Source organism: Polistes canadensis, unplaced genomic scaffold, assembly GCF_001313835.1.
Source record: "Polistes canadensis isolate GaletaPanama2010 unplaced genomic scaffold, ASM131383v1 scaffold_41, whole genome shotgun sequence".
Taxonomy (NCBI): Eukaryota; Metazoa; Arthropoda; class Insecta; order Hymenoptera; family Vespidae; genus Polistes; species Polistes canadensis.
Window position 1 is genome coordinate 767,241 of NW_014569588.1, and position 9,431 is coordinate 776,671.

At 40.3% G+C, this 9,431-nt stretch overlaps 1 protein-coding gene and 1 long non-coding RNA gene across 3 annotated transcripts in view; both read right to left on the reverse strand.

Moving 5' to 3' along the window:
* Window positions 1–9,431, reverse strand: part of LOC106784821 (UPF0489 protein C5orf22 homolog) — a 435,726-nt gene that overhangs the window by 282,840 nt on the left and 143,455 nt on the right. The window lies entirely within an intron of this gene.
* Window positions 1–9,431, reverse strand: part of LOC106784823 — a 62,946-nt gene that overhangs the window by 4,448 nt on the left and 49,067 nt on the right. For both annotated transcript variants that reach the window (XR_001381453.1, XR_001381452.1), the window contains 2 exons: window positions 3,636–5,804; window positions 3,219–3,536 (listed from right to left, as the gene is read on the reverse strand). This is a non-coding gene — a long non-coding RNA (uncharacterized LOC106784823). The remainder of the gene's footprint in view (window positions 1–3,218; window positions 3,537–3,635; window positions 5,805–9,431) is intronic.

Sequence of the window (9,431 nt, forward strand, 5' to 3'; positions counted from 1 at the left end):
CCCGATATCGCGATATTATAGATTAAAATGATATTTTTTGTATGCCTTCAGCAATGTCAAAGTCTTTTGTAATTGATATTCCTGAAGGAATAAAAGAAAACTGGAGATAGCAAATAAATTTCTTTTGTATATCTCTCGTTTCAACTATCCTATACGCGTGTAGATATCATAGAACATACTTTCCATAAGAAATCATCTTCGATTACACTCGTATTATATTTTCTATTTCCATTTTCCCGAAAGATCCTGGCGTTATCTCGTATCCTCTTACAGTCAGAGCTAGTATAATATTTCGCGGAAGAGCGAAACCTTCTCGAGTCCTGTCAACCTTCCGAAAGGTCACGCGAAATCCACTGGCGTCGTCGTGACAGGCAAGGGTAGGGTGGAAAGAGGAATTGGAGAAGCGCGGAAGCGTATACGTGACCCATAAGTCCCCGAAGGGGCTCGTAGACGTTGTCTTCCGATGAAGGAAAGGAGTGAAGAGGTAACAAGGGAAGGAGGATTTGCCTTCGAGGAAGAAACGGCAGCGTCGTCGTCGTCGTCGTCGTCGTCGTCGTCGTCGTCGTCGTCGTCGTCGTCGTAGTCGTCTACTCGCTGAAGAGAAAAAAGCTCCGCTTCTCTAAGCCACCATGATTCCAGGAGATAAACCCCCATATTATGTCGCGCGAGATAATACGAAAAATCCACAGCGAGACATTGTGCTCGGCCGACACAGCTTCCACGCTAAGAGAGAAAAAGATAGAGATAGAAAGTATACTCATAGAAGGATTTCACGGCTGGCACGTTAGGATACTGGAGCTTCCACCACTATCATCACCACTACTACAATCACCATCACCATTGGTCTATCCTTTCCAACGATAAGACGACGAAAGAGTAAGAAATGAAAAATGAAAGCTTTCTTCTACTTCCTTGAATATCTACAACACAATATATATATATATATATATATATATAATATGTACTCTCTCATTCTCATCCGGCCGAACCATTTTTATTTTGTACTAAGAATTTAAATTTTTACAAAAAAAAAACGTTGTGAATCCTTTCGACATCCTCTTCGTTCTTTTCTCGACGGATTTCATTAACTACGGTACTACAAATGTGATATGCACGTGTGTATGCGCATGTATACGCATATACGTACAACCACAAAACGTTTCAGTTTTTTTTTCTGCACGTTGTGGAAACCTTCCGAGTTAGCTGCGGAATGTAGAACGAAAGAGGAAGATTAAATCTGAGCTTATCCGTTTGTACACGTTAGAAAAATTCCGGGCGACCCTCGAATTCTTTGATCGGTGAAATAAAGAGAGAGAAAAGAAAAGAGAAAAAGAAAAGAGAAAAGAAAAGAAAGAATACCGTTCTTGCGATTATTAGTGTCGTAAAGAAGAAAAATACAACGTAGTCGTTATCAAAGTAACTAAACGGATATACCGTTGCCGAGCATATATATATATATATATATATATGTGTGTGTGTGTGTGTGTACATATATCGGTGGCCGGTATTGCGACTCTCCAGTACAGTTTATTGGCGCAAAAGGAATGCTCGGTGTGCCATAAAAAATTCACGTTGCGGTCAGTGGGCTCGTATTAAGGTAAACTTTAAATAAGAACGCAGAGTTCTCGTGGGGTTGGATTCTTCGTTGTCTCGTGGACTCGTGCGTTTAATTAAGCAGTAAATCGAGATAGTCTGGACGTTTACTTTTATTGCGGCCCTAAACTATATCTACCGGGAGATCGTGCACGACCGAGAGAAAAAAAAAGAACAAATAAGGATAGAAAGAGGTAAGAAAGAGAAAAAGAAAGACAAAGATAGGAACTTACGGGCAAACCCAAAACAAGTCGAAATTTTCGTTGGTACATCGTCGTCGTTGTCGTTGATATGGTCAGTCACAGTCAGCCCTTTCCTTTCTCATATATTACCTTTCTTTTCTTTTTTTGTTTGTTCCTTCGTTTTCTTTTTTTTAACGAGCGATAAAGAAGTTACACGCAAGTTAAAATACGTCGTAAAGTACGTGAATTCAGGGTGGGCTCAGAAATGACACCTTCCTTATTATCCTCTCCTTACCGTCAATTATTCCATTCGCGTATCGAAGCATTTAGGTTTTAAAAGCTACGAAATTAATTTAATCGTATTTTCACGCTAAAATATTGCCGATGCCGTTCCGATATCAAATGCGTTGCCGTCCTCGCAAAATCGAACGTATACTTTGTTTTGTTCGTTGAAAGGCTCGAGTTAATGATACGTCGCCAAGCCGGGTGTGACCGTCGAGATTATAGTTACAAATTAAAACTGGTAATTCGAGAATCAAAATGTTAAAGACGAGCCGGCAATTTCTTACCGCGTTTATGGAGTAGTCGTACATTGCTAATGCATAAATGAAAGGAGGGTTAAAAGAAATAAAAAAACGAAATAATAAAAGAAGACAAATAAAAAATACGCGAAAGACGCCTTGTTATTGTCATTATAATATTATCTACGTACAACAAATAAGAATTTAAAAAAAAAAAAAATATATTCTTCTAGAAAATACTAAAATATCGTCAAAGAGATAAAAGGAAAAAAAAGAGAAAGAAAGAAAAGTAGTAAGCAGGCAGATTGGTTCGTGTTCGACTAGAGAAGAAACTATCGTTGAGTTGGTTTAGAAGAAAAGCTAAAGAAAAGAGGAGCGAAAAGGGAGAAAGAAATGCAGGTCGCATCCGGCGCAGCTCGTCGCCTTCCACTTCCATTTGAATAAAAGCAACGATAAGCACATCCTTAGAGTCGCTCGCAGTTCTGAATTGTTTCCGCTTCTTAAACCCCCGACAAATTTATTATAATAACTACCCTTAGCCGGCGGATCTCGCTGCTCGTTCCCTCTTCTGTCTTTCTTTCACTCCCCTTTCCTCTTGACAATTTCCCACCTCCCCTTATCCTCTCCCTTCTACCTCCCCGATCCTCTTTACCTCTCTACCACCCTCCCAGCCGCGTCCACTCGAAACCCTACTCTCTCCACATCGACGCTCGCTTCTGCGCCTTTCCTAGAGCCGCCTACGCTTCTTTTTCTCCCTCTCTTTCTCTCTCTCTCTCTCTCTCTCTCTCCCTCTCTCTCTCTCTCTCTCTCTCTCTCTCTCTNCTCTCTCTCTCTCTCTCTCTCTCTCTCTCTCTCTCTCTCTCTCTCACTCTCACTCTTTCTTTCTTTCTTTCTTTCTTTTCCTATATGTATAGATACGTACATCTTTTTTCCTCTCGACATTTTCCTCCGCGGCATCGTTTTTCTCCCTTTTCTTCCAAAGCGAGAACTCCCTGTTCTCCGTGTGGCCGCGAGGCGAAAGGGAGGAACGCTTCCACGTATAATGCGCTTCTTCTTTCTTCCTTCTTCTTTCACGCGGCAAAGAAACTTGGGGATAAGGGAAAACGAGAGGCATCGGTTGCAATATCCGAGAGAAGCGACGAGTTTCGTCTTTCCACGTGCAAATATTCCAAGCGCTGCCTCGCCTCTTTCTTCTTCTCCTTTTTCGCTTTATATCTACATACCTCGACTGCGCTCTCGCCTATCACGAAGAACTTTTTATTAAGCCAGCTAAGACGACGATATAGATGCATATACTATCTAATTTATTATATATCTATATATATGTATAAACCAATACCTGAAATATGAAAATTGCTAATAATACAAGCAAAAACGAAAGAATTCTCAACTGCTATTTTATTGTTAGAATAAGCGTTATAGAAAGATATATATATTGCATTGTGTTTCTTTTAATAAACCAACGGTATTTCTTCGATTTAAATACCTGTGAAAGAAAGAACAATGAGGAAATAAAAAATAAGAAATTAACTCGACGAGCTGAGCGTTTGCTTGCGGCTTTATAAAACTATTAAATCGCTCCGAGGGATGAAACATCAGCAATAAAGAAGAAGAAGAAGAAAAAGAAGAGCAAAGGAGAAAAGAAAGAAACAAAACGCGAGTCACTTCCGTCTCCCTATTTCTTTATAAGGGGAGGGAACTTTCTCTCGTACACATTGTTAACTGGAAATGATTCCTGCTTTGTACATTTTAATAATACCTACAACGTTCGTCCGGAAATGATACGAATGAAATCAAAATTGCAGACGAAAAAAAGGAAAAAAAAACGAGAACAACTCAAACATTCTTCTAGCGCTTGCCAATAGGTCGGAGTTAATTTTTTCATGGAAACATTTTAATGCGTAGTTGTTACGAGTCCAAGGTGGTGTCCCTTTTCGTGCCGACTAAATAACATCTCAAACGACGTTTCGTAAACGCGAAAAAGGATACGCGCTGGTTGCGTTTCATTGCGAGTCTATTTAATTTCCTTCTATCATAGTAATATGACCCAAATTCTAACGTTTCTTTTCTCAGTTTTCCATATCTTCTTTCATTTGTTCTCTGAAATTTCGCTTAATATAAAAAAAATATGGATTTATTCGAAAAGAGATACTGACAGCAAACAATCGAAGGGCTATCTTCAAAATCTTATGTTAAATCAATGATAAATTCGGTGGAAATAACGTGTACCTTCCACATGAGCGAGCCGAGAAACATGGAAACGAAAGAAAAGGAGTTAGTAAGTGGGGATAAGGTGGTGGGCATTAGGAGGAGAAAAAAAGAAAGAAATGGAAAAGAGAAGAAACGAAGGCAAGTTGAAAAGGCGAAGATGGTAGATGCTCTTGCGAGGAGGGGTTCGGCTCGAGGTGGTATTTACGACGTCATTTCCTCGCTGACTGTCAATAATTTCCCTGGGGGACATGGAAGACACCACCTTTCGTGTAACAGGCCGCCTTTTCTCCTTTCTCATACTCGACCATCCCTTCTGCTGCTTCGCCACGCGTTTCCTTTCTTTCTTTTAGTATCATCCCTCCCCCACTCGCTCCATCCCACTCCTTCCTAACTCTCCTCTCGCTTTTTCTCTTTGTCTTTTCTCCTCTCTATTTTCTTCTTCACCATTTTTATCTCTTTTTACTTGATAGCATTCATCCTCCTACTCTATGCCCCATTACGTGTCCCACACGTTTTCTTCCTACCAGTGCAGCTCCTTCTTCATTTGTCTGCAAATTGAAAAGTGAGCGTGGAGCGACGTTGAAACGTCATCGCTGGCGAGCTCGAGTCCCGAGGCGACTAACAAGTAATGGCGATATGGGATAGGATTTCGTTAGTTTCTCTTAAGGTGAATACATTTTTGACAATTGCGATCTGTGCTTGACTAATTCCCCGTGTTGCATGTTAAGTTATTCATATTTTTTATAAAATATCTCTTCTTTATCTTAACTATTATGAATACTTATAAGAAGTAAACGATTTTTACTATAAAACTCTATTAACAATAGGAAAGCGAACTCTCAGGGTGCAAACAGCTGCTTCTAATAAAGCATCTCCTTTAACTAATTTACAATCAGCGCTCTCTGCACATCGGTTGGACCGACCCGACCGAGTGACGGGAGGGCTAAAGAGGTGGAAGAGAGAGAGAGAGAGAACAAGTACCCAAGTTCTCCGTACTTTCTCTCTCCCTCGAGGCTGTCGTTGCCATGACCTAGAACTCTTTAATATCCATTATCGATACCGTTTCATCCCCTTTAACTCATTAGACTTGATCAATTATACGAAAATGCTTTCGTATTCTCTTCTTCCTATCCATCCTTTAAATATTCCCCATCAACCATTCCTTCGTTTATGATTCAATCAAGTCTACGAATGGTAACTGGTATCTCCAGATTTCATTGTCCAATAACGTAAACTATTTTACGTTTTGCCATTTACGATGTGTTGAGGTCGTCAACCACGTGCTCGAATCTCTTACCTGAAACAAAAAAGTAATCGATAATTAATTACAAATTCATATTAATAATTCAAATTATTTCGTTGTTTGATTAATATATAACAATCGATAACATTGTCTTATATTTAGATATATTTATAAATAATATCTTTTAAGAGAAGGAAAAATGAAGTGAATAAAAAACTTCGAGTCCCTACAATATGCGCCATCTATAGGGGTTTATTCCAGACAAATAAATAGATTTTTTTACCACTTCCTACTCGCAATCGCTCACGAAGCTCTTGATATTTTTTAACTTCGCAAGCAATTTGTTCCTCGTCAATCTTACGTGTACACAAGTATATACTTACAAAGTACTACCATACAACACAATGTTGGAAATTTTCGAGCTCGAAAAAAGAAAAAAGACTGAGTATAGTTCGCGTGCCGCAGAGCGTCCTTTGCAAGGACGACAGTCGTTAAATAATTGCAGCCGTTCGTAATTAATAGTGAACGCTTTGTTATCGCACCGAGCGTGAAATAACGTATACTGTACGAGCTCGGTGAACCGTCGAGGACGGTAAGCGAACCAAGACGATACCATATTTATTTCGTTAAGCTCCCACCCCACGTGCGCCCTTTCTCATAACGGTGTTTTACCCTCTCCAAAGCCATCGCGCAAGGTAGAACAAAAACGAGCGGATCTCAAAACATTCGCTAATATAAAAACGCTTTTGGACGTCTTTTCTTTTTTTTTTTCGTACAAAAATAATAGCTCGAGCATTTTTCCGAGAGTAAGACGAGAGTAAACAAACCAAAAAATATACGAAGGTGGAAAAAAGGAAACGTTAAAAAGACGTTGTTTAAATAAACATGTTGGAATATAAAGTACTGAAACGCCATTCGATAACTCGAACTACTGTAAGAAAAGAATAGAAAAAAAATGAGAGGAGTGGTACTTGATCGAACATATACGGACCAGAGAAAACTAGTTAAAGAATAGAGAAATAAAGAAAAGAAAAAAAAATAGGAAAGGAAGATTCATAGAAGGAAACACGAGTGGCAAGAATAAGATGCAAGGCACACTCGTTGATATTATGCAGGAGGCAGAATGATGAGCGAGGGAAAAGAACAGAAAGAGAAAGAAAAAGAAAGAGAGCAAAATAGAGAAAGAGGAAAGAAGAGGAGCAGGAGGAGGAGGAGGAGGAGGGAGGCAGGAAACAGTGTAACGGCAACCGTAGGCTCCGTGCACGAGGGTAGAATATGCTTAACGTTAATTTGTACGATAAAGGAATTATTGATTTTTACTTAGGCGGCTCGCTCAAGGGTGAGAGAGAATGCGGGAGTTTCGTAGAAGGTTGCTTTAAAGCGGTAGTACTAATGGGACGCCTTTAACCCGTCGATGTCGTCCTGCCACTTTGACCTTCCTCCTTAATCTATTTAACACTCGCTAACTCGAAGACAACATTACGTCCTACTTATTTCCTCATCTGTGTTTTCTTCTTTTCTATGACGTCTTTTTTGTTTATCTTGTCTACTTTATAACCTTATTTAACCACGAAACAACGATCAATTTCCTACTCTAACAATTGTCTTTTCTAATCATCGAACGATAAATTTATAAGTTTACCACGTTGACTTAAACGTCAGGCCGCATGTGCCATCTTTGGCCCACGTTATTGCATTCATCGTAAATGCTTCTAAAACATGAGTTATGATATTTATAAAACCATTCAACGTGTTAATGCGAACGTCTCGTTCGAAACGTTGTCCAAAGAAATTTTCCTCGCTTACGTTATGACATAGGTATACATTAATCTCCTTCATAGACGTACACGTTAAATTACACTCATGCATACATGCATATCTACATGTATGGATATAGAAGAGTATACATGTAAAAAGAGCAGCCGTATAGATTATATATATGCAAAATACACGGTCGCGGTAGCACTGACTTTGCCGCGGCTTGAAATTCGGAGTAATAGGAAAACTCTTGGGCGGAAAAGAAGTTCAATCTAACCGAGAGAGGGAGAAAAGCTTGGGAAAGCTCTTTTGACTCCTTTGATTCCGAGTCCAAGCCCCTACTACCTTTACTCCTACCACTAGCACTATTACTGCGACTCCTCTACCTTCTAAATCCTTCTTTTCCTTCGACCTCTTGCGATACCACTACTCCGTATCGTTTTCCAGAATGCCAAGAGACCACCAAAACTTGCCTCGTAAACCTACCCTACGACCGGTACGCTTGGCCAACTTTGGAAGATCTTACTTTTACCTTCTTCATCGGAGCTCTCTTATACCTCTCTTGCTATTTTCTACAGAGCACGATCGTACTTTTGCGTTTCAAAGGGTTAAAGAATACGATAGAAAACATTTGTATATCTTTATATTACGTATCTTGTACCTAAAATAGGAGTACTTTGCGGACCGCAAACGTCGATTTCTTCTATAAAGAAGGCCGCACATTGAGGCCGGTCGAAAATTGATGACTAAAAAACGTAAATTCATGACTGGGCGTGCCGGGTCGCATTTGAAGGCTTAACGGGCCGCGGTTTTAGTATGGTTGACCTAAGATACCGCGTTTGGTAAGAATAAAGGATGTTGTCTGAGAGAAAGAAAAGTAGAAAAATAAAAGTAAGGAAAGAAAGATCTATAAGTAAAACGTTCTCATTGGGCGTCGGCCTCGCGTTCCTCTGCCGATGGCGGAGGCAAAGGCGGAGGCGGAGCGGCGGCAGTGGCGTCGTCGGTGGTGCGGGTAAAGAAATAATGAAACTCCGTGCCAGGAAAGTGCTCACTTTATTGACAAGAGAACCTCCGAGAGAGGCTCAGAGGTGCGACGAAGGAAAATATAGTGCTTCCATATCCGCGCGCGGCTGTCTATCGATTCTCGACGAGTATAAAGTACTGCGATTCCGCCGGTCGACGGCGTCGCCGACTCGACGGAATAAATTTGCGATCGCCCGGGTAAAACGAGTTCGGTTCAGCTAGAAAGAGAGATAGAGAAAGATTCAGCAGAATAAGAGAGAGAGAGAAAGAAGGAGAAAGCAAGGAGGACGACGGTGTAGGGCGAAGAAGTAGAAGGAAAAAAGAAAATGAACGGCAAGAGGAAATGGAAGAGAAAAACGAGAAAAAGAGAGAAATAGAGCGAAAGAGAAAGAGAAAGAACTCGAACACATACTATCCGATAGCATTTTCAAAACTACCTGTCTCATTTTCTCTCCATCTTCTTTTCCCCAACTATGTCAACTCTCGCCTTATTCACCTATATTATATATATACGTACGTATAGGTAGACCGTTTCTTCTTAAATACGAACGAACAAACACAAAGAGGAATAATTTCAACTTGTCCTCAAATCGAAGAAGAAAAGTCAGGTAAGTCTTCACTTTGACTCCCTTCGTCTTCTTTAGTGAATCCTTCTATGCAATGAAAGAAGGATCTCTTTGTCGGTAGAAGATCGTTACAGCGGCTGATTGGCGGAAATCTTGTTAAAGGTTTCGTTTGAATAATCGCAGCTCGATTTGTCGATTTTCATGACTCGATCCTTGCGTAATGACGCGTGGAAACCCACTTCTCTCTCTCTCTCTCTCTCTCTCTCTCTCTCTCTCTCTCTCTCTCTCTCTCTCTCTCTCTCTCTCTCTCTCTCTCTTTCTTTTCCTTTCTAGT